Source organism: Diadema setosum, chromosome 5, assembly GCF_964275005.1.
Source record: "Diadema setosum chromosome 5, eeDiaSeto1, whole genome shotgun sequence".
Lineage (NCBI taxonomy): Eukaryota > Metazoa > Echinodermata > Echinoidea > Diadematoida > Diadematidae > Diadema > Diadema setosum.
Window position 1 is genome coordinate 6635 of NC_092689.1, and position 20550 is coordinate 27184.

The 20550-nt window shown below is 38.9% G+C and overlaps 3 long non-coding RNA genes across 3 annotated transcripts; all 3 read right to left on the reverse strand.

Annotated features, from left to right (window-relative positions):
- Positions 1 to 1186: 1186 nt before the first annotated feature.
- LOC140228967 (uncharacterized) lies at positions 1187 to 5332 on the reverse strand. The gene is made up of 3 exons (XR_011901259.1): positions 4996 to 5332; positions 3133 to 3292; positions 1187 to 2851 (listed from the first exon to the last, which is right to left on the reverse strand). It is a non-coding gene; the product is annotated as an uncharacterized lncRNA (long non-coding RNA).
- Positions 5333 to 9026: 3694 nt separating this feature from the next.
- LOC140228484 (uncharacterized) lies at positions 9027 to 13403 on the reverse strand. The gene is made up of 3 exons (XR_011901242.1): positions 13215 to 13403; positions 11907 to 12066; positions 9027 to 11103 (listed from the first exon to the last, which is right to left on the reverse strand). It is a non-coding gene; the product is annotated as an uncharacterized lncRNA (long non-coding RNA).
- A 3568-nt stretch (positions 13404 to 16971) lies between these two features.
- On the reverse strand, positions 16972 to 19929 carry LOC140228968 (uncharacterized). Its single transcript, XR_011901260.1, has 2 exons — positions 19775 to 19929; positions 16972 to 19045 (listed from the first exon to the last, which is right to left on the reverse strand). It is a non-coding gene; the product is annotated as an uncharacterized lncRNA (long non-coding RNA).
- Between the last annotated feature and the right edge of the window lie 621 nt (positions 19930 to 20550).

Sequence of the window (20550 nt, forward strand, 5' to 3'; positions counted from 1 at the left end):
TGATGTTATAATAATTACAATATCAATGCATTTAGCAGTGTTAAATGACTTTAAATAAATAATTTACCATTAAAAAGTTATTATAACGACAAATTTACATTTACAACTTGGAATTTGAGGAGTTTTGACCGTGAAGAAAAATTGTACTTTTGTCTTTTGTCCGCCATCTTCATTTCCGCACCACCGAACTAACACATTATATACACATAATACATGTTACATACTGTTAGCTAGTGTACCTGGATTTTGACGTCTTGTTTTGATAGATCGTGCCTTTAGCTGTCAGCATTTCCGTTGATATTACTAATCTAGATTATATTGCACGTAAGTCATCTCTTAATCTACGTGTAATTAGACACAATCTGAGTAGCGATGCCGGTCGTTTTTCCCGAACTATCGGCCGCAGTGCCGTGGACCGCCGCCGCCGGGTGCGGGCTGGAGAACTGCGGCAGCGAACTCTGCCTTGAGTGACGCCCGGGTGGCTCGGGCATTGAACGAGGGGTTGCGCAGCCTCGATCCCGCTGACCAGAGGAATCTCTCTGCACTGATAACTTTTGAAAGGAAAATGCCCTTGTACTGAAAGTTGGTACCAGCCATTAACACATGTCCTTAATTACTGTGCAAAATTTCAGCCTAATCCGATAGTCCCTTCATAGTGGTTGCTAGGGAGTTTTGCTTCCTGTTTTTTGTTCCATTCATTGCACGGAGCTTGAATAGACCCTAAACCTTGAAGCCCCTTTTTCTCAGTAAATACTTTTCCAGAGTGTGTACAGCACTGTACTTTCTTTTCATAATTTAGATGGGTTAGGAAGGTCCATTTGTATTGAGTTATACATCATTTTAAAGCTTAGAGTCTGCTCTTTCAGAATCTGCCCCTGAAAATTCATGTCTGCCAACTGTTTGTTCGTTTTGTGGTGCAGGGTCACATATTTTCACCACTTACCCCTAACAATAATCAGTAAGAGATGAATACACAAACACACACATGCGCGCACATGCACGGGCACAAACACATTCACTGTCAAACGTATCAAATAACAGCACTATTATGCAAAACATAATCAACTGGCACTCTAGGATGTTTACATGCACAAATTTTATCATCCACCTGTACATAACTTACATACACATACTGTACATGCATGTGAATGCCCATATTAAAAAATACACCTTGAAACACATCAAATACCAGCATATTGGAACATAGTACTATTTATTAGAATCCAGTCACACTCTTCAATTTTTTCCAGCACAGTGTACATGACTTTACTGTAACCAGGAGGTAGTAGAAACGCTGAATCTACACAGAGGGAAACTCCAAACAAGATCCGCTCAACAGGTCCTTGATAAGATCAGGCATCTTATCGGTCTAAACCATAGCCATTAGATTTAGAACGAAATTGTGTTGGGCTAGTTCATTTTATACAGGGGGAAAGTAATCCTTTTTCCTATAAATGTTTTAGCTCAAATTACCAATTTTTTTTTAAATTTTCATGCAAACGCATCTTGAAATACAGTATGTCCCCCAAAAAAAATTACAACGGGACCCTCCGCAATGATATCTTTAAAAATAGTGAATCCAACTAAATACAAATTCAGGGTATGAAACTATAACTCATTGCCCACATCTTACAGGAAACCCCATTCGATTTGCTTCAGTGGTCAAAGAGAAATGAGGAATTTTGTAGAGGATGTCGGGAATCTCTTTTGTCCTAAGTTCTGTCAATTTTCTTGTCAAAAACCCATTTTTGTATCGTGTTACACAAAAGGAAAATATGCTAAAAACAGCATATCACAATTAACTTTTTTAAAGAATTGTAATGGGGACGACCAATGTTATGTCACATTATAAATGTACAATTGTACTTCTAATGAAATAAATCATAGAAAACCAAGGATTTACACAGAAATTAAAAAAATCTGTGCTGTACTGTTGTGTATACTGGAAAGTATCAATAGTTTTCAGCTAATAAATTCAACACAGAGAATGATTACATCGCTGTTCGATTTTGAAACAGGCTCACTGCATAATGCACATCCAGTACTTTCATGAAGGTGATGCACCTTTACAAATTGAAAGGGGGCGCACATGTCCATCCCCCATTTTTTTCTTATTTCTTTTGTTTTAACAAAAAATGAAATGGGGGTGCGTGCCTGGTGCACACCCCTCGTGATCTGCCAGTGCACAAAGTTCTTGTTGAATGATGATGGGAAATGAATAACCGACAAAGCAACTACAGTCATATCTGTTACATGGGAGCAGTGATGAAACGAGAAATGACAGCCTCACACAAGAATACAGGAAATCTACCAAACCAAAATGTTGCGTGCCTTTTTATATCAAAGGACAATCGCTGATTGAATATTGAGAGTGAAGGTCAAGGTATATGATGCTATTCAAATGGCAATCACTGGCATTAGGAACATTGACCAGTAAGGAGTACACCTGAAGGAGACAAAAAAAGAAAAGATAGAAGAAGAAAAAATTACAGTGCACTCCTATTTGTATTATAACGAAATTCCAGTAAAGCAAAATTAAAATTCAGGCCGCAACATTATCTTCCCTATGTTATTTCATTGTTTAGAAATACTGCTGGTCCCGAGGACTTTGTTATAGACAATGGGAGTCCACTATGCAACAACTACAACCCATAATCCCTGAAATCAGCTCATAATGCTTGGAATCCTGTTCCTGAGATTAGGACTGCGGTTCTAAGCTTCCCCAAAACGTCTCAAGATGCCATGCAAGCTGCCTGGTAGTGTGCTCATTGTTGCCGTGGAACCTCGAGAGATGCCGTACTTTTCCAGCGAAGAGCCACGGGATTCTCTCGTCGAGGAGACTTAGGTGTACCTGCAAAGATTAGAGTATTTATCACCATGTCAGTGTCATTATTTACATTAAAAATGCCACATACAGCTGTAATCATGTAATCACTGGAAAAAAAAAAATCAAATTTATAAGATATTTCGCATCTCACTTAAACAGCAAAATGAACCAGTCAACATTTTGTCTACTTTGACCAATATCTGAGTGAGCTCTTTCTGAGACTTTGAATGGTACCCCTACCATACAGCTTAAAAAATATCTCTACACAATCATAAAATCACCTTAAACAGTACATGTAGTCGTACCTTCATGTTGGAGACAGAAGTTGGAAGAAGCTCGACATCACAGGACTTCACACCAGAATTCACCCAGGAAGATGTGCATGTGCACTTAGAGTGGGCCCCTACAACCAAAAAGGAAGCGGACAGCATGATGGACCCGTGGACCTCTTCTCGCATCAGCCACCTGCATTAACCATAGATTTTGACGAGAAAGACAATAGACCTACATGTAATTACAATGTATCACAATAGTTATAATCCACAGCAATAAAACTGAGGTGTGTAAAATTATGAAGTAGAAATTCTATGCAATAAATATTTTGTAGGTGTCAGTCATCCCTGCTAAATTTATAGAATATCAAAACTTCAAATATACAAGTCTATTTATTGTTCTTTCTTGTGTAATTGTCGTGACTACATACAGACACAGTGTACATACAGATAATTTCTAGTACCTTGTACATTAACTTGTCTACGGTGTCTACAAAGTACACATTGCAATGTGTACTTAGTAGACACCATAGACAAGTTAATGTTAATTTGAACACTTCGAGAACGAAAGCTGATGTTACAGCTACGTACATATAGTTTGCTTGATATGATTGATAATTCACGCTAGGATTGACAACTTTTCCAGATTGGAATACTCACACAACGTACAGTACCACCTGTTAAAACCACACTAAATACCGATAAATGTGAGGAAAAATTCGCTTCTTGTTCTAATCACAGGTTCAAAATAAGCTTGCGTTTACAGCTAGGTAGGCCCTAGGCCTACCTTGAAAAAAAAATATGGACAAACATGCAAGGAAAGTTCGTTCATTATTTTCTGCAACTGTACAAGCGGGGAATGTTGAGTGAAGTACATGTAGAAAACAGCCACAATTTGTGCTGTGACAGTGTGAACAGAGTGTTACAACAACTCGATCGTTGTGGGGGAATTGCGTTTAGCTGAGGCAATTCTAAGTATAGTAGCCCTACTACATATCGACCACCCTTATTGAAACCGACCGCGTGTAATTCGCGCACTGAACACTTAGTACGCACTTCTCTGCGCGCAAAGCACATAAAAATGGATTGGCTTTGAATGTAGATTAGGATGGTATGGGAAAACGCGATAATTCACTGTTCATTAATGGTTTTAATCAAGGACAAAATTTCGAATGAATATTTTCACCGAATCGTAATGACAGCACAATGTAATGTCTATGGAAGTTTCTAAAAGGCTTCTAAAAAGCTTCGTACAACACGGTGTTCAATACAACTCGGTTTGCGTGCATTGTCAATGCAAAATCAGCGGTCGATCCTAAAAACGCGATTTACCGCGGGGAGCTGAAACGAGGCCACGCAAGTTCGTCGGCGATATTTTTGCACTGAAAGTTCGAATCGAAAAGGGAACAACGGGATTTGATAGAGCTGGATTTTCTCAATCACGTAGGTCAAGTTTTTTACGTGAATTTCAGTGATAGATATTCTTATCAAGCAAATAAACATTAGGCGGTCGATTAGTAGTAGGTCCAACCCTACCCAGAAAAGAAAAAAATAAGTCAAGGAGCCATTATGGGTTTGGAATAAATTTTTACACCCACAAATTTACTGAAAAACAAAGTTTTAAAAGCACATAACCTATCGTATGTAATCAGCTCAAGATTCACGATCGCCGTGATCAGCTGTTCCTTCGTACAGACTAACATGCTACAGGCACAATTTGCTGTTATTAGATTACTGACACAACAAATCGATCATTGTGGGGGAATTGCGTATAGTTGAGGTAACTTACATACTCATGAAGGATGATAAGTAAGCCAAGGAGCTGTAATTGATTTGACATCAGTTTTACATCAACAAATTTACGGAAATACGACGTTTGAAAAGCACAAAACCTACCGTAATCAGCTCAAGATTCGCGATTGCCGTGATCAGGTGTACGCACAACACGCACAACAGTACCAGCAGCATCGACAGTGAACAGGTGCAGGTACTCCTTGATGCCGTGATTTCAGCTTGATCCTTCTTCGAAATTGCATGATGATAAATGTGACCTTCTTTTCCTCTTGTGTGTTGATTTCAAGGCTTCTAATTTCTACCTCAACTTGCTAAAAAACAATCTAACAAAGCGGAAAAATGTCACATTTCCGTACTGAACAGCAGTCACGATACGTGTGTTGCATGCGGTAAGCCTACACTAGAGCACTACAAATACACACGTACACCGCGGCCGCTGCTGTTATGCAGCAATCCCCATAGTATAACACGTAGATGGCTTGTAAACAAGGGTCTCCGGCGCGCGCGCGCAGTTGACCAATCGCGCGCGAACAACGCGTATTTCGATCTGGTGTCTTGGTAACGAGGCTGTTTACGCGTCTGGGAGACAAATGTGGGTACTAGGGTTCAACGCAGAATTTCTTAGACACGATAGCCAAAAGAACAGTCATTTTCGACGTAAACGAAGGGGATTTGGTCTTCAGACGTAAGATTTTTGTCAACTTTTGAGACTGACATCCCACCTTTCTCTTCAAAATTTCACCTTTTTTAGATTGTATTTCGAAATATTGTTGATATCATCAGAAACTAGAACATTTCCCGTACAACATGATACCAAAATGTCAAGTTGGTCCCTGAGAACCTAAAGGTCTTTTTTTTTTTTTTTTTTACAAAAAGACCTTTAGGTACCCCAAAAAAGACCATCCCCCAAAAAGGACTTTTAAGTCCCCCAAAATAGACCTTTGAGTACCTGAAGCGCAAACTCAGATGAGGGACCTAACGGTCCCTTTTGGGGTACGCAGAGGTCTTTTTTGGGGTACCTAAAGGTCTTTTTACAAAAAAAAGACCTTTAGGTACCCCTAAAAAGACCATCCCCCAAAAAGGACTTTTAAGTCCCCCAAAATAGACCTTTGAGTACCTGAAGCGCAAACTCAGATGAGGGATCAAACGGTCCTTTTTGGGGTACGCAGAGGTCTTTTTTGGGGTACCTAAAGGTCTCTTTTTTTCAGGTACTCAAAGGTCTATTTTGGGGGACTTAAAAGTCCTTTTTGGGGGATGGTCTTTTTTGGGGTACCTAAAGGTCTTTTTACAAAAAGACCTTTAGGTACCCCAAAAAAGACCTAAGGTCTTTTTACAAAAAGACCTTTAGGTACCCCAAAAAAGACCATCCCCCAAAAAGGACTTTTAAGTCCCCCAAAATAGACCTTTGAGTACCTGAAGCACAAACTCAGATGAGGGACCAAACGGTCCCTTTCGGGGTACGCAGAGGTCTTTTTTGCTAACCCTACTATTTTCTTAGAAAAATCGTTATTACTTTCTTATTTCTTACTTTTTTGAGCTGAAATTGATATAATATATGATTTAATTATAACCGATCGATCCTATACCATTTTTTGTGAAATTTTTCTGCAGACGAGAAATATAGGGCGTTTCCAAAATATTATAGGTACCCGGGGGTCCTTTATTTGGTTACCATGGTTACGGTTCCAACTCAACTTAGTTAGGGTTTTTGAATTGTACCTTATTTAGCTAGTACTTAACCCCATGACCTTTGACCTGCAGCCCCTGTAGGTCAAAGTTCAATGTTCAATCCTAACCAAAAAATGCAGTTGGGTTGTAACGCAGGATAAAAGTATAAGGTGCCTGTTCTAGGGCTGAAAATAGCACATTTTATTTTCAGAGAAAAAAATTTAAAACAATGCTGGGCAGAAAGCCCATACCATTTTCTATAACATATCCAAAAATTAGCTCAAACGGACTATTTTTAACGAAAATATGGCAATTTTTTGGACAAAAGTGGTGTTGCGTCTTTTAATTTTTCCAAATTAGGCTCTTCTTGCATCACTGATAAAATCCTTTTTCGTAGACGTAATGATTTTTTTTTCATCTAAAATAAGCCTTAAGACTTGTTCTACACTATATAAAAAAAGAAAATTTCTATCTCCCAAGAAAAAGTTGAAAATTTTTAACCCTAATTAGGTAAGGGTTAGAAAAATTCAAGAAAAATCACCATGGCAAAACTTTCGCCGCAGATGGCGCTCTGCTCTCAAAGACTTGGTTACTTGGTTACTTGATTACATCAAAGAGGGGCACAACAGCCCAAATTTATTATTACAAACATTATAAAACATATTGTATGATGTATGAAACAACTGCAAAAATGTATTCAGAGTGTGAAGAAATCACTGATTTGCAAAAAAAAACAACAAAACAAAAACCATTGTAGAAGGTGCACAGTGTAGTCTCGTCATTAATGACAGGAGTCTTAGTGTTATGCCTTCGATAACATGTGTTATTTTCTTTGTATTTCATTGTTTTTAATTGTGTAATAACACCATTGAATATCATTGAATCTGATTCTTCTTTTGTGATGACCTTGTTTCATGTGTAAAGACTGTTTGTACCAAATTTTAGCTTCATTGGATGTTTGGCTGATAGCGTTGTCAAGGAGTTAATGGGTGATTGCAATGCAGAATATGTGTCTTATGTTTGAAGTGAGTGCTGAACTTTGACCTTCGTTTTCTCCATTTTTGGTTTTTACGACATTCAACATATTAGAAGACCATAACTTAAGCAAAACCTGCTTTCTTAGCTAGTTAATGCTGGCGAAAATGAAATGCCGTTGCTAGGGCTTTCGCTATTTTGAGTGCTGATTGGCTGCCTTCCGAGCTCGCCTTGCAAGGATCAGCTGGCGTGCGAAATGTAATGTTGCCAGTTTAACATATAGTAGATTGATGTTATAATAATTACAATATCAATGCATTTAGCAGTTTTAAATGACTTTAAATAAATAATTTACCATTAAAAAGTTATTATAACGACAAATTTACATTCACAACTTGGAATTTGAGGAGTTTTGACCGTGAAGAAAAATTGTACTTTTGTCTTTTGTCCGCCATCTTCATTTCCGCACCACCGAACTAACGCATTATATACACATAATACATGTTACATACTTTTAGCTAGTGTACCTGGATTTTTGACGTCTTGTTTTGATAGATCGTACCCTAACCCTAGCATTTCCGTTGATATTACTAATTTAGATTATATTGCACGTAAGTCATCTCTTAATCTACGTGTAATTAGACACAATCTGAGTAGCGATGCCGGTCGTTTTCCCGAACTATCGGCCGCAGTGCCGTGGACCGCCGCCGCCGGGTGCGGGCTGGAGAACTGCGGCAGCGAACTCTGCCTTGAGTGACGCCCGGGTGGCTCGGGCATTGAACGAGGGGTTGCGCAGCCTCGATCCCGCTGACCAGAGGAAACTCTCTGCACTGATAACTTTTGAAAGGAAAATGCCCTTGTACTGAAAGTTGGTACCAGCCATTAACAGCATGTCCTTAACTACTGTGCAAAATTTCAGCCTAATCCGATAATCCCTTCATAGTGGTTGCTAGGGAGTTTTGCTTCCTGTTTTTTGTTCCATTCATTGCACGGAGCTTGAATAGACCCTAAACTTTGAAGCCCCTTTTTCTCAGTAAATACTTTTCCAGAGTGTGTACAGCACTGTACGTTCTTTTCATTATTTAGATGGGTTAGGAAGGTCCATTTGTATTGAGTTAAACATCATTTTAAAGCTTAAGAGTCTGCTCTTTCAGAATCTGCCCCTGAAAATTCATGTCTGCCGACTTTTTGTTCGTTTTGTGGTGCAGGGTCACATATTTTCACCACTCGCCCCTAACAATAATCAGTAAGAGATGAATACACAAACACACACATGTACCAACACACACATGCGCGCACATGCACGGGCACAAACACATTCACTGTCAAACGTATCAAATAACAGCACTATTATGCAAAGCATAATCAACTGGCACTCTAGGATGTTTACATGCACAAATTTTATCATCCACCTGTACATAACTTACATACACATACTGTACATGCATGTGAATGCCCATATTAAAAAATACACCTTGAAACACATCAAATACCAGCATATTGGAACATAGTACTATTTATTAGAATCCAGTCACACTCTTCAATTTTTTCCAGCACAGTGTACATGACTTTACTGTAACCAGGAGGTAGTAGAAACGCTGAATCTACACAGAGGGAAACTCCAAACAAGATCCGCTTAACAGGTCCTTGATAAGATCAGGCATCTTATCGGTCTAAACCATAGCCATTGAATTTAGAACAAAATTCTGTTGGGCTAGTTCATTTTATACAGGGGGAAAGTAATCCTTTTTCCTATAAATATTTTAGCCCAAATTACCAAATTTTTGTAAATTTTTATGCAAACGAATCTTGAAATACAGTATGTCCCCCAAAAAAATTACAACAGGACCCCCCCCCCCCCCAATGATTAGCTGGACACCATACACTTAGTGTTGTTCATGTAAATAGTCCTACAAAGTGTACATGTTGCTAAATTGCATTCCAAGTGGCAAAACCAGCCAGTAACCTGCATACTTCTCAGTTTCCAGAGTGTATTAAAATACCGGTATAATAGAGACAATTTAAAACAATAAAAAACAATATATAAATGACGCACAGGTCTGAGTGCGTCAGTCGGAATTGTGTGCATAAGGTAACTATGGAATGCTTAACCCACGAGGCGAAGCCGAGTGGGTTTAGGCTAAATTCCATAGTTACCGCATGCACACTATATTCAGACTGACGCACGAAAAGACATATGCGTCATCTGATTTATAGAATGGGTAATTTTCTTGTCAAAAACCCATTTTTCTATCGTGTTACCCGATGACAAAATTACTGGATGTATTTCCTTTTGGCTTGCCGTAAACGGGCATGCATACCTGTGCTTATCGTTTTTACTGGATGCATTGCCAGCCATGCATCAGTTTTTAATGGATGCATGGCCAAGCTGAGTGCGCGAACCTTTGTTACAAGTACGCGTACTCTTGCTAAGTGCGCGATAACATGTTTACCACTGTGACTCGGCGTGCATAAAACACGAAAGGAAAATATGCTAAAAACAGCATATCACAAATAACTTTTTTTAAAGAATTGTCATGTGGACGACCAATGTTATGTCACATTATAAATGTACAATTGTACTTTTAATGAAATAAATCATAGAAAACCAAGGATTTACACAGAAATTAAAAAAATCTGTGCTGTACTGTTGTGTATACTGGAAAGTATCAATAGTTTTCAGCTAATAAATTCAACACAGAGAATGATTACATCGCTGTTCGATTTTGAAACAGGCTCACTGCATGATGCACATCCAGTACTTTCATGAAGGTGATGCACCTTTACAAATTGAAAGGGGGCGCACATGTCCATCCCCCATTTTTTCTTATTTCTTTTGTTTTAACAAAAAATGAAATGGGGGTGCGTGCCTGGTGCACACCCCTCGGGATCTGCCAGTGCACAAAGTTCTTGTTGAATGATGATGGGAAATGAATAACCGACAAAGCAACTACAGTCATGTCTGTTACATGGGAGCAGTGATGAAACAAGAAATGACAGCCTCACACAAGAATACAGGAAATCTACCAAACCAAAATGTTGCGTGCCTTTTTATATCAAAGGACAATCGCTGATTGAATATTGAGAGTGAAGGTCAAGGTATATGATGCTATTCAAATGGCAATCACTGGCATTAGGAACATTGACCAGTAAGGAGTACACTTGAAGGAGACAAAAAAAGAAAAGATAGAAGAAGAAAAAATTACAGTGCACTCCTATTTGTATTATAACGAAATTCCAGTAAAGCAAAATTAAAATTCAGGCCGCAACATTATCTTCCCTATGTTATTTCATTGTTTAGAAATACTGCTGGTCCCGAGGACTTTGTTATAGACAATGGGAGTCCACTATGCAACAACTACAACCCATAATCCCTGAAATCAGCTCATAATGCTTGGAATCCTGTTCCTGAGATTAGGACTGCGGTTCTAAGCTTCCCCAAAACGTCTCAAGATGCCATGCAAGCTGCCTGGTAGTGTGCTCATTGTTGCCGTGGAACCTCGAGAGATGCCGTACTTTTCCAGCGAAGAGCCACAGGATTCTCTCGTCGAGGAGACTTAGGTGTACCTGCAAAGATTAGAGTATTTATCACCATGTCAGTGTCATTATTTACATTAAAAATGCCACATACAGCTGTAATCATGTATCCACTGGAAAAAAAAAATCAAATTTATGAGATATTTCGCATCTCACTTAAACAGCAAAATGAACCAGTCAACATTTTGTCTACTTTGACCAATATCTGCGTGAGCTCTTTCTGAGACTTTGAATGTAAGAAAAAAAAATGTAGGGTTGGGGGTACCACCTATTGTCACCCTAAGGATCTGTAGCTTGTTTATCCTAAAAATATAACACAAATTTGCCTAATTCTTACCTCAAATACGCCATAAATACTGCAATTTTGAATGTCGTGACCATCTCGTTATGAATCTCCGTTTTAAGATAGCGCAATTTTAGTGCGTGCGTTCTGTTTTCTTCGCGCAGTTAAAAAGGGTACCTTGCGATCGGCACCCCTCCCCTCCATAGGTAATACACGTGAATTTCACAGCATAGGTAATACACGTGAATTTCATGGCATAGGTAATACACGTAAATTTCACAGCCATGCGTCGTTGCTGAGCGGATGTGTAATTTTTCGCTTGGTTTGTTAGTTTGTTTTTGACTTTGATTATCGTTTCTTCATTTTTATTGTCTTTATAGCTAATGACACTTAATCCCGCGTGAACCTTTTCGTTCTATACGTAAACAGCCATGATATGCAGGGTGCCGATGGGAAGGTACCCTGCCGATAGGTGGTACCCCTACCATACAGCTTAAAAAATATCTCTACACAATCATAAAATCACCTTAAACAGTACATGTAGTCGTACCTTCATGTTGGAGACAGAAGTTGGAAGAAGCTCGACATCACAGGACTTCACACCAGACTTCACCCAGGAAGATGTGCATGTACACTTAGAGTGGGCCCCTACAACGAAACAGGAAGCGGACAGCATGATGGACCCCTGGACCTCTTCTCGCATCGGCCACCTGCATTAACCATAGATTTTGACGAGAAAGACAATACATGTAATTACAATGCATCACAATAGTGATAATCCACAGCAATAAAACTGAGGTGTGTAAAATTATGAAGTAGAAATTCTATGCAATAAATATTTTGTAGGTGTCAGTCATCCCTGCTATTGAAAGTGCTAAATTTATAGAATATCAAAACTTCAAATATACGAGTCTATTTATTGATCTTTCTTGTGTAATTGTCGTGACTACATTCGACACAGTGTAGCCTATACAGATAATTTCTAGTAGGTTGCCTACCTTGTACATTAACTTGTCTACGGTGTCTACAAAGTACACATTGCAATGTGTAGACACCATAGACAAGTTAATGTTAATTTGAACACTTCGAGAACGAAAGCTGATGTTACTACAGCTACGTACATATAGTTTCCTTGATATGATTGATAATTCACGCTAGGATTGACAACTTTTCCAGATTGGAATACTCACACGACGTACAGTACCACCTGTTAAAACCACACTAAATACCAATATTACGATATATGTGAGGAAAAATTCGCTTCTTGTTCTAATCATAGGTTCAAAATAAGCTTGCGTTTACAGGTAGGCCCTACCTTGAAAGAAAATATGGACAAACATGCAAGGAAAGTTCGTTCATTATTTTCTGCAACTGTACAAGCGGGGAATGTTGAGTGAAGTACATGTAGAAAACAGCCACAATTTGTGCTGTGACAGTGTGAGTGTTACAACAAATCGATCGTTGTGGGGGAATTGCGTTTAGCTGAGGCAATTCTAAGTACCCAGAAAAGAAAAAAAATAAGTCAAGGAGCCATTATGGGTTTGGAATAAATTTTTACACCCACACATTTACTGAAAAACAAAGTTTTAAAAGCACATAACCTATCGTAATCAGCTCAAGATTCACGATCGCCGTGATCAGCTGTTCCTTCGTACAGACTAACATGCTACAGGCACAATTTGCTGTTATTAGATTACTGACACAACAAATCGATCATTGTGGGGGAATTGCGTATAGTTGAGGTAACTTACATACTCATGAAGGATGATAAGTAAGCAAAGGAGCTGTAATTGATTTGACATCATTTTTACATCAACAAATTTACGGAAATACGACGTTTGAAAAGCACAAAACCTACCGTAATCAGCTCAAGATTCGCGATTGCCGTGATCAGGTGTACGCACAACACGCACAACAGTACCAGCAGAATCGACAGTGAACAGGTACTCCTTGATGCCGTGATTTCAGCTTGATCCTTCTTCGAAATTGCATGATGATAAATGTGACCTTCTTTTCCTCTTGTGTGTTGATTTGAAGGCTTCCAATTTCTACCTCAACTTGCTAAAAAACAGTCTAACAAAGCGGAAAAATGTCACATTTCCGTACTGAACAGCAGTCACGATACGTGTGTTGCATGCGGTAAGCCTACACTAGCACTACACACACCGCGGCCGCTGCTGTTATGCAGCAATCCCCATAGTATAACACGTAGATGGCTTGTAAACAAGGGTCTCCGGCGCGCGCGCGCAGTTGACCAATCGCGCGCGAACAACGCGTATTTCGATCTGGTGTCTTGGTAACGAGGCTGTTTACGCGTCTGGGAGACAAATGTGTGTACTATTAGGGTTCAACGCAGAATTTCTTAGACACGATCGCCAAAAGAACAGTCATTTTCGCCGTAAACGAAGGGGATGTGGTCTTCGATCAGACGTAAGTTTTTGTCAACTTTAGAGACTATGACATCCCACCTTTCTCTTCAAAATTTCACATTTTGTAGATTGTATTTCGAAACTAGAACATTTCCCGTACAACATGATACCAAAATGTCAAGTTGGTCCCTGAGTACCTAAAGGTCTTCTTTTTTTTTTTTTAACAAAAAGACCTTTAGGTACCCCAAAAAAGACCATCCCCCAAAAAGGACTTTTAAGTCCCCCAAAATAGACCTTTGAGTACCTGAAGCGCAAACTCAGATGAGGGACCAAACGGTCCCTTTTGGGGTACGCAGAGGTCTTTTTTGGGGTACCTAAAGGTCTTTTTTTTTCAGGTTCTCAGAGGTCTATTTTGGGGGACTTAAAAGTCCTTTTTGGGGGATGGTCTTTTTTGGGGTACCTAAAGGTCTTTTTACAAAAAGACCTTTAGGTACCCCAAAAAAGACCATCCCCCAAAAAGGACTTTTAAGTCCCCCAAAATAGACCTTTGAGTACCTGAAGCGCAAACTCAGATGAGGGACCAAACGGTCCCTTTTGGGGTACGCAGAGGTCTTTTTTGCTAACCCTACTATTTTCTTAGAAAAATCGTTATTACTTTCTTATTTCTTACTTTTTTGAGCTGAAATTGATATAATATATGATTTAATTATAACCGATCGATCCTATACTATTTTTTGTGAAATTTTTCTGCAGACGAGAAATATAGGGCGTTTCCAAAATATTATAGGTACCCGGGGGTCCTTTATTTGGTTACCATGGTTACGGTTCCAACTCAACTTAGTTAGGGTTTTTGAATTGTACCTTATTTAGCTAGTACTTAACCCCATGACCTTTGACCTCTAACCCCTGCAGGTCAAAGTTCAATGTTCAATCCTAACCAAAAAATGCAGTTGGGTTGTACGCAGGATAGAAGTAAGGTGCCTGTTCTAGGGCTGAAAATAGCACATTTTATTTTCAGAGAAAAAAAATTTAAACAATGCTGGGCAGAAAGCCCATACCATTTTCTATAACATATCCAAAAATTAGCTCAAACGGACTATTTTTAACGAAAATATGGCAATTTTTTGGACAAAATTGGTGTTGCGTCTTTTAATTTTTCCAAATTAGGCTCTTCTTGCATCACTGATAAAATCCTTTTTCGTAGACGTAATGAATTTTTTTTCATCTAAAATAAGCCTTAAGACTTGTTCTACACTATATTAAAAAAGAAAATTTCCCTCTCCCAAGAAAAAGTTGAAAATTTTTAACCCTAATTAGGTAAGGGTTAGAAAAATTCAAGAAAAATCACCATGGCACAACTTTCGCCGCAGATGGCGCTCTGCTCCCAAAGACTTGGTTACTTGGTTACATCAAAGAGGAGCACAACAGCCCAAATTTATTATTACAAACATTATAAAACATATTGTATGATGTATGAAACAACTGCAAAAATGTATTCAGAGTGTGAAGAAATCACTGATTTGCAAAAAAACAAAAACAAAACAAAACAAAAACCATTGTAGAAGGTACACAGTGTAGTCTCGTCATTAATGACAGGAGTCTTAGTGTTATGCCTTCGATAACACGTGTTATTTTCTTTGTATTTCATTGTTTTTAATTGCATAATAACACCATTGAATATCATTGAATCTGATTCTTCTTTTGTGATGACCTTGTTTCATGTGTAAAGACTGTTTGTACCAAATTTTAGCTTCATTGGATGTTTGGCTGATAGCGTTGTCAAGGAGTTAATGGGTGATTGCAGAATGTGTCTTATGTTTGAAGTGAGTGCTGAACTTTGACCTTCGTTTTCTCCATTTTTGGTTTTTACGACATTCAACATATTAGAAGACCATAACTTAAGCAAAACCTGCTTTCTTAGCTAGTTAATGCTGGCGAAAATGAAATGCGGTTGCTAGGGCTTTCGCTATTTTGAGTGCTGATTGGCTGCCTTCCGAGCTCGCCTTGCAAGGATCAGCTGGCGTGCGAAATGAAATGTTGCCAGTTTAACATGTAGTAGATTGATGTTATAATAATTACAATATCAATGCATTTAGCAGTTTTAAATGACTTTAAATAAATAATTTACCATTAAAAAGTTATTATAACGACAAATTTACATTCACAACTTGGAATTTGAGGAGTTTTGACCGTGAAGAAAAATTGTACTTTTGTCTTTTGTCCGCCATCTTCATTAACTAACGCATATACACATAATACATGTTACATACTTTTAGCTAGTGTACCTAGATTTTGACGTCTTGTTTTGATAGATCGTGCCCTAACCCTAGCATTTCCGTTGATATTACTAATTTAGATTATATTGCACGTAAGTCATCTCTTAATCTACGTGTAATTAGACACAATCTGAGTAGCGATGCCGGTCGTTTTCCCGAACTATCGGCCGCAGTGCCGTGGACCGCCGCCGCCGGGTGCGGGCTGGAGAACTGCAGCAGCGAACTCTGCCTTCAGTGACGCCCGGGTGGCTCGGGCATTGAACGAGGGGCTGCGCAGCCTCGATCCCGCTGACCAGAGGAATCTCTCTGCACTGATAACTTTTGATAGGAAAATGCCCTTGTACTGAAAGTTGGTACCAGCCATTAACAGCATGTCCTTAATTACTGTGCAAAATTTCAGCCTAATCCGATAATCCCTTCATAGTGGTTGCTAGGGAGTTTTGCTTCCTGTTTTTTGTTCCATTCATTGCACGGAGCTTGAATAGACCCTAACCTTTGAAGCCCCTTTTTCTCAGTAAATACTTTTCCAGAGTGTGTACAGCACTGTACTTTCTTTTCATTATTTAGATGGGTTAGGAAGGTCCATTTGTATTGAGTTATACATTATTTTAAAGCTTAGAGTCTGCTCTTTCAGAATCTGCCCCTGAAAATTCATGTCTGCCGACTTTTTGTTCGTTTTGTGGTGCAGGGTCACATATTTTCACCACTCGCCCCTAACAATAATCAGTAAGAGATGAATACACAAACACACACATGTACCAACACACACATACGCGCACATGCACGGGCACAAACACATTCACTGTCAAACGTATCAAATAACAGCACTATTATGCAAAGCATAATCAACTAGCACTCTAGGATGTTTACATGCACAAATTTTATCATCCACCTGTACATAACTTACATACACATACTGTACATGCATGTGAATGCCCATATTAAAAAATACACCTTGAAACACATCAAATACCAGCATATTGGAACATAGTACTATTTATTAGAATCCAGTCACACTCTTCAATTTTTTCCAGCACAGTGTACATGACTTTACTGTAACCAGGAGGTAGTAGAAACGCTGAATCTACACAGAGGGAAACTCCAAACAAGATCCGCTAAACAGGTCCTTGATAAGATCAGGCATCTTATCGGTCTAAACCATAGCCATTAGATTTAGAACGAAATTGTGTTGGGCTAGTTCATTTTATACAGGGGGAAAGTAATCCTTTTTCCTATAAATGTTTTATCTCAAATTACCAAATTTTTGTAAATTTTCATGCAAACGAATCTTGAAATATAGTATGTCCCCCCAAAAAAAATTACAACGGGACCCCCTGCAATGATTAGCTGGACACCATACACTTAGTGTTGTTCATGTAAATAGTCCTACAAAGTGTACATGTTGCTAAATTGCATTCCAAGTGGCAAAACCAGCCAGTAACCTGCATACTTCTCAGTTTCCAGAGTGTATTAAAATACCGGTACAATAGAGACAATTAAAAACAATAAAAAAAACAATATATAAATGACGCACAGGTCTGAGTGCGTCAGTCGGAATTGTGTGCATAAGGTAACTATGGAATGCTTAACCCACGAGGCGAAGCCGAGTGGGTTTAGGCTAAATTCCATAGTTACCGCATGCACACTATATTCAGACTGACGCACGAAAAGACATGTGCGTCATCTGATTTATAGAATGGGTAATTTTCTTGTCAAAAACCCATTTTTCTATCGTGTTACCCGATGACAAAATTACTGGATGTATTTCCTTTTGGCTTGCCGTAAACGGGCATGCATACCTGTGCTTACCGTTTTTACTGGATGCATGGCCAGCCATGCATCAGTTTTTACTGGATGCATGGCCAAGCTGAGTGCGCGAACCTTTGTTACAAGTACGCGTACTCTTGATAAGTGCGCGATAACATGTTTACCACTGTGACTCGGCGTGAATAAAACACGAAAGGAAAATATGCTAAAAACAGCATATCACAATTAACTTTTTTTAAAGAATTGTCATGGGGACGACCAATGTTATGTCACATTATAAATGTACAATTGTACTTTTAATGAAATAAATCATAGAAAACCAAGGATTTACACAGAAATTAAAAAAATCTGTGCTGTACTGTTGTGTATACTGGAAAGTATCAATAGTTTTCAGCTAATAAATTCAACACAGAGAATGATTACATCGCTGTTCGATTTTGAAACAGGCTCACTGCATAATGCACATCCAGTACTTTCATGAAGGTGATGCACCTTTACAAATTGAAAGGGGGCGCACATGTCCATCCCCCATTTTTTCTATTTCTTTTGTTTTAACAAAAAATAAAATGGGGGTGCGTGCCTGGTGCACACCCCTCGGGATCTGCCAGTGCACAAAGTTCTTGTTGAATGATGATGGGAAATGAATAACCGACAAAGCAACTACAGTCATGTCTGTTACATGGGAGCAGTGATGAAACAAGAAATGACAGCCTCACACAAGAATACAGGAAATCTACCAAACCAAACTGTTGCGTGCCTTTTTATATCAAAGGACAATCGCTGATTGAATATTGAGAGTGAAGGTCAAGGTATATGATGCTATTCAAATGGCAATCACTGGCATTAGGAACATTGACCAGTAAGGAGTACACTTGAAGGAGACAAAAAAAGAAAAGATAGAAGAAGAAAAAATTACAGTGCACTCCTATTTGTATTATAACGAAATTCCAGTAAAGCAAAATTAAAATTCAGGCCGCAACATTATCTTCCCTATGTTATTTCATTGTTTAGAAATACTGCTGGTCCCGAGGACTTTGTTATAGACAATGGGAGTCCACTATGCAACAACTACAACCCATAATCCCTGAAATCAGCTCATAATGCTTGGAATCCTGTTCCTGAGATTAGGACTGCGGTTCTAAGCTTCCCCAAAACGTCTCAAGATGCCATGCAAGCTGCCTGGTAGTGTGCTCATTGTTGCCGTGGAACCTCGAGAGATGCCGTACTTTTCCAGCGAAGAGCTACGGGATTCTCTTGTCGAGGAAACTTAGGTGTACCTGCAAAGATTAGAGTATTTATCACCATGTCAGTGTCGTTATTTACATTAAAATGCCACATACAGCTGTAATCATGTATCCACTGGAAAAAAAAATCAAATTTATGAGATATTTCGCATCTCACTTAAACAGCAAAATGAACCAGTCAACATTTTGTCTACTTTGACCAATATCTGAGTGAGCTCTTTCTGAGACTTTGAAAGTAAGAAGAAAAAATGTAGGGTTGGGGGTACCACCTATTGTCACCCTAAGGATCTGTAGCTTGTTTATCCTAAAGATATAACACAAATTTGCCTAATTCTTACCTCAAATACGCCATAAATACTGCAGTTTTGAATGTCGTGACCATATCGTTATGAATCTCCGTTTGAAGCTGAGGCAATTTTAAGTACCCAGAAAAGAAAAAAAAAATAAGTCAAGGAGCCATTATGGGTTTGGAATAATTTTTTTACACCCACAAATTTACAGAAAAACAAAGTTTTAAAAGCACATAACCTATCGTAATCAGCTCAAGATTCACGATCGCCGTGATCAGCTGTTCCTTCGTACAGACTAACATTTTCAGTACTGACACAACAAATCGATCATTGTGGGGAAATTGCGTATAGTTGAGGTAACTTAGATACTCATGAAGGATGATAAGTAAGCCAAGGAGCTGTAATTGATTTGACATCATTTTTACATCAACAAATTTACGGAAATACAACGTTTGAAAAGCACAAAACCTACCGTAATCAGCTCAAGATTCGCGATTGCCGTGATCAGGTGTACGCACAACACGCACAACAGTACCAGCAGAATCGACAGTGAACAGGTACTCCTTGATGCCGTGATTTCAGCTTGATCCTTCTTCGAAATTGCATGATGATAAATGTGACCTTCTTTTCCTCTTATGTGTTGATTTTAAGGCTTCCAATTTCTACCTCAACTTGCTAAAAACAGTCTAACAAAGCGGAAAAATGTCACATTTCCGTACTGAACAGCAGTCACGATACGTGTGTTGCATGCGGTAAGCCTACACTACCACTACACACACCGCGGCCGCTGCTGTTATGCAGCAATCCCCATAGTATAACACGTAGATGGCTTGTAAACAAGGGTCTCCGGGGCAGTTGACCAATCGTGAACGCGTATTTCGATCACGTGTACGCCATGACAATGTGTACTAGGGTTCAACGCAGAATTTCTTAGACACGATCGCTAAAAGAACAGTCATTTTCGCCGTAAACGAAGGCGATTTGGTCCTCAGACGTAAGATTTTGTCAACTTTTGAGGCTGATATCCCACCTTTCTCTTCAAAATTTCACATTTTGTAGATTGTATTTCGAAATGTTGTTTATATCATCAGAAACTAGAACATTTCCCGTACAACATGATACCAAAATGTCAAGTTGGTCCCTGAGGTCACTTTTTGACCTTTTTCGGGCTGTCGTGCGTAATCACTTTGCCGAGAAGTGTCGGGTTTTGGCAGAGGCCAGGTCTCATATACACTATTTCGGGGCCAG